Here is a 6,000-nt window from a genome sequence, read left to right on the forward strand (position 1 = left end):
AAAAGCCACGAGTTAAACTTAAGATTATGCAGGATACTCGTGAGAGAGGTGGGCTTAAAATGCCCAATCTTAAACTATATTATGAAGCTGCTGCATTAGTAGGAATAAGTGATTGGATTAATTTGACACAGAAGAGATTATTAAATCTTGAGGGCCATGATTTGTTGTTTGGCTGGCATGCATATTTGTTGTATGACAAGAAGGTAGACAATGTGTTTAGAGTGCATATTTTAAGACAGGCATTGCTGAGAGTTTGGAAGAAGTACAGACATAAGCTAGATTGCAAGATACCACTGTGGGCAATTCCAAAACATGCAATAGAAAATATACATGCTGGTTTCAAACATGATGTGACTACGTACAAGGAGATCCTAAGTTTGGAAAGAAATGTATGGTGTTTGAAATCATATAGTCTCTTGCGAGAAGAGAAGGTTGTTCAAAACTGGTTCCAATATACTCAGTTACGGGCCAGGTGGAAAGAAGATCAGAAAAATGGTTTTACAATGACTGATGAAAATTTGATAAAGCAAATTAGAAATCAGGGACCGGCACATATTAAACGGATATATCTTGCATTGATAGAAATTGACTCAGAAACAGAACTTGTTAAAGACTGTATGATAAAATGGGCCCAGAATATTCAAGAAGTTATTACAATGGACACGTGGGAAAAGATCTGGGTGAGGAACGTAAAATTTACACAAGCTCAAAATTTAAGAGAAAACTTTTACAAAATGTTTTATAGATGGCATTTAGATCCCAAAAAGCTCGCAAGTATGTATCCGAATTATCAGCCTAAATGTTGGAGGTGCGGTGATGAAGATGCAACATATTTTCATATATGGTGGACATGTAAAAAGGTTAAGGCCTTTTGGATAAAAGTTTGGTGGAACATGCAGAAGATTTTTAAACAGAGGATAAAGTTTTGTCCGCAACTTTTTTTGTTGGGAATAATTACAGATGCTACAGTTGTGGACACTAAGTTGATGTTGAATTTAATTACGGCAGCAAGACTCTTGATAGGTCAGTATTGGAAGAAAGAGGAATTGCCGTCTATATAAGAGTGGACTTTAAAGGTTTCCGACCTGGCAGAGATGGCGAAGATTTCGGCCTATTTGAAAGATCACTCGCAAGAACGCTATATTATGGAATGGAGAAAATGGATTGAGTTTATCCAGAATAAGTATAGGGTTAAGAAATTTTATGTGTAGGTCTTTGTTGGGACGGATCGCAGCAGTGAAAATGAATGTCCTGCCCAAATTTTTATTCTTATTTCAAATGATACCGATTCTTAAGAAAGACTCTAACTTGGAGGAATGGCAGCGTGGTATCAATAAATTTGTGTGGGCAGGGAAAAAGCCACGAGTTAAACTTAAGATTATGCAGGATACTCGTGAGAGAGGTGGCCTTAAAATGCCTAATTTTAAATTATATTATGAAGCTGCTGCACTAGTAGGAATAAGTGATTGGATTAATTTGACACAATCGAGGTTATTAAATCTTGAGGGCCATGATCTGTTGTTTGGCTGGCATGCATATTTGTTGTATGATAAGAAGGTAGATACTGTGTTTAGGATGCATATTTTAAGACAGGCATTGCTGAGAGTTTGGAAGAAGTATAGACATAAGTTAAGCAGCAAGATACCATTGTGGGCAATCCCAAAACACGCAATAGAAAATATACATGCTGGTTTCAAACATGATGAGACTACTTACAAGGAAATTTTAAGTTTGGAAAGGAATATTTGGTGCTTGAAATCATATAGTTTCTTGCGAGAAGAGAAGGTTGTTCAGACTTGGTTTCAATATATTCAGTTACAGGCCAGGTGGAAAGAAGACCAAAAAAATGGATTTGCAACGACTGATGAAAATTTGATAAAGCAAATTAGAAATCAAGGACCAGCACATATTAAACGGATATATCTTGCATTGATAGAGATCGATTCAGAAACAGAGCTTGTTAAGGATTGTATGATAAAATGGGCCCAAAACATTCAGGAAGTTATTACAATGGACACGTGGGAAAAGATCTGGGTGAGGAATGTAAAATTCACTCAAGCTCAAAGTTTAAGAGAGAACTTTTACAAAATGTTTTATAGATGGCATCTAGATCCTAAAAAGCTTGCAAGTATGTATCCGAATTATCAGCCTAAATGTTGGAGGTGTGGTGATGAAGAGGCAACATATTTTCACATATGGTGGACATGTAAAAAGGTCAAGGCTTTTTGGATAAAAGTCTGGTGGAATATGCAGAAGATTTTTAAACGGAGGATAAAGTTTTGTCCGCAATTTTTTTTGTTGGGAATAATTGTTGACGCTACAGTTGTGGACTCTAAGTTGATGCTGAATTTAGTTACGGCAGCAAGACTTTTGATAGGTCAATATTGGAAGAAAGAGGAACTGCCGACTATACAAGAGTGGATTTTAAAGGTTTCCGACTTGGCAGAGATGGCGAAGATTTCGGCCTATTTGAAAGATTACTCGCAAGAACATTATATTATGGAATGGAGAAAATGGATTGAGTTTATCCAGAATAAGTATAGGGTTAAGAAGTTTTATCTAGCATTTGAATAAGTCTTCTTTCGTTTTCTTTTTTCTTTTTTTATTTTGTCTTCTATATATATTTAATAATGCTAAGTTTTGTTTGATCCTATATAAGTTAGAGAGTGATGGATTTTAGAATTTATAGTTGTTAGTATATGGTTGTTTATGATTGCCTTTTTATATATATATACCTTGTATTTAGCTCTGGGAAGTCCGGGGGGGGAGGGGGGTTAGGGGGAGGTGGGGGGGGAGGAGGGAGGGGGGGAGGGGGGGGAAGGGGGGAGGTAGGGAGGGGAGGTAGGGAGGGGGAAGGGGGTTTTTTAAAGGAAAACTGTATTTTTAAAACTTTTCAATAAAAAAAAAAAAAAAAAAGAAATTTTATGTAGCATTTGAATAAGTCTTCTTTCTTTTTTCTTCTTTTTTTTTTCTTTTAGTTTTTTTTTATATATATATTTAATATTACTAAGGTTTGTTTTATCCTATATAAGCTAGAGAGTGATGGATTTTAGAGCTTATAGTTGTTAGTATATGATTGTTTATGATTGGTTTTCTTTTATATATACCTTGTATTTAGCTCTGGGAAGTCGGGGGGGGGGGGAGAGGTAGGGGGGGAGGGTGAAGGGAGGGGGAGGGGGGTTTTTAAAGAAAAATTGTATGTTAAAACTTTTCAATAAAAAAAAAGGAATTATTGTTTTCATTGTGTTGTGATATAAATTAATATACATTTATATATTAATGAAATAACTATCTTCAAGACTGCATCTTGTGATTCTCAGTGTCTCTTATTGCTTTATATGGAAGAGTCATTGCACATAATTATGGAGGGGATACAACTGATGTCACATTTGGAATAGACTCCAAGTATCTGCTACATGCAGCTAGCATACATGAAGGAATGCACCTTATTTCAATGGAGGAACATAAAGTATATCAGTCCTCCTAATCCAGATGGTCTCTCTCTCTCTCCCTCCCTCTAGAGAATGCATATGCATAAATTCTATTTTTTATTTGAAGTACACAAATGTTTCCATGAAAGGCATCTTCACATACAACTGGTAGATCAAGCCATTTGCAACACAGCTTAATGCTGTGGCTAGGCTATTGCTATTATTGATAGAACAGCACCAAGGTTCTAATTTGAATTTTGTAATTCAGAATGTTCTAACATACAAGATTCTAAACAACTAGGAAGCAGGATAGCTGAAAGAGGCTTTTTACTATATAGGTAGTCTTTGATTTAGAACTGGTCCTTGTACTTACGACTGTCACAGCATCTTTACAGTCATGTGATCAAAACTTGGACACACTTGGCAACAGGAATGCATTTACAATGATAATAGGTCATATATAACCTTCCCAGCCAGCTTCGGATAATCAAAGTCAATGGAGGAAGCTGGATTTGTTTAATGACCACATGATTCATTTAACTGTGGCAAATAGGGTTATAAAATTGAGCGTGCCTTGCTTAGCAATGGTCAAATTGCTTCAGAATCCTCTTCATCTCTGTTAAAAAAAAACCCACTCAAATGTTGACAAATAATGTGTATCAACAATCTATTACCACAAATCAAACATCAATTTATCTTTCCAGTATTGCACAATAATTCCTCAGGCCATGCTGTGTGTGTAGTAAATCTGTAATTCTTGATATTTTGAAAGATTCCAAATATTGGGGATATAGCCAAAAAGAACAGATGCATTCTTGGCATGTAACAATCAGCCTAAAGTCATATTAATAATCCTAACATGACTTTATTATTAACATCACTTTAGACTGATTGTTACATGCCAAAATCCTAAATAATTGTACAAGCATAAAATTCAGGGCTTTTGGAATAGTTAACATTGGTAATTAGATACCGTAATTAGTTCAAAATTACGATTACTATTACTAGTAAAGTGAGATTATATTGTAGGTTGGCTAATCATTGGGTGATACAAAATGTGGGCTAGATCATTTTTTATCTGATCCAGCATTTTTAGGGAAAAACAAAGAATTGTACAGGTAATCCTCAACTTACAACAGTTTGTTCAAACTTACAAAGTTACATCATCATTGAAAAAAGTGACTTAGGACTGTTTTTCAGTTACGACTGTTGTAGCATCCCCATAGTCACGTGATTAAAATTCAGAATCTTGACAATTGACTCATGTTTATAACTGTTGCAGTGTCCTGGGGTCATGTGATTACTTTTTGTGACCTGACAAAGTCAATAGGGAAGCCAGATTCACTTAATATTGTTACTAACTTAACTGCAGTGATTCACTTAACAATTGTGGCAAGAAATGTCGTAAATTGGGGCAAAACTCACTTAACTGTCTCACCTAGCAACAGAAATCTAGCCTCAATTATGGTCTTAAATTGGTGACTACTTGTACATGGTTGGTAGTTTGCAATCTTTCCATCTTTATGTATTTCCAAAGATGTGATTGTTAATATTTGCAAACAAGTGTTCTTCTAGTAATTGTTTATCCAACTTGTATTAGTCATACTGAACTTTCTACCATTTTCCATTGAGACAGCTCAACTTTGTAAGAAAAAATTCCATTGCTGAAATTTTTTTTGACTTGATACCATCCAGATAAGGTGAACTATAAGTTGTGTTGTCCATCCTAATTGGAAAGTACGAGTTTTGTCACTTAATACTTTTGGAAGTCCTACCTGCATTATATCCATTGGTCACAGCAAGCAATGTTGCTCAAGAACTGGAGAAAGTTTCAGCTTCCTTCTAATCTCAGATGATTAAAAAGTGAGACAAGAAATACACTAAGTTAATTCTAATCATTTGCTTTAACTATTAACATTTTATTACATTATATGAATATTGGAGCAGCCTCCTGCCCCTGAGCATTTTCAGGGCTTGGGAAGTCTGTAACCAGTCCTCTTGAGGAGTGACTAGAGAAGGGAAAGCCACTCTTACAATCTTCAATTCAGTTTGATGGGCATATATAAGGACTGTTGGCCTCAAGCAGTTACCTAATTTCATACCTTGACCCAGTGGAGTATTCAAGGTGTTTCTGCAGCCATGCCTGCTAAATCATACCTTTGCAAAGGGCATCTATATGCACTACCTTGACTAACTGTTGCTCAGAGGCCATGGCTTCAAACTTGCAACTGTCCATCCATGGCACAACAGACAGGCAGCAAACTGGGAATGCATTGAAAGAATCTCCTCCTGGAGGTCCAGACACATCTGTGGCCAAGGCTGGACCACAGAGATGCTTGGTTTGAGACCTGCCCTGCTACTCACTCCATGCACGAGTGCAAGCCGTGTGACCATCAGCTTAACAACACGAGGTGTTATGATGCTCACTCAGGTGAAGCTTGGGTCACGTGGTGTGCTCCATGTCGGGTCACGTGGAGAAGGCTCAATCTTACACCCCCTCCCCCTTCAGTTCCCCCTTCCCTAGTGACCCCTTCTCCTCCCTCAGGGAAAGTTGTAGTCCCGGCTGGGG

Source organism: Vipera berus, assembly GCF_964194415.1.
Source record: "Vipera berus genome assembly, chromosome: 3".
Classification (NCBI taxonomy): Eukaryota; Metazoa; Chordata; class Lepidosauria; order Squamata; family Viperidae; genus Vipera; species Vipera berus.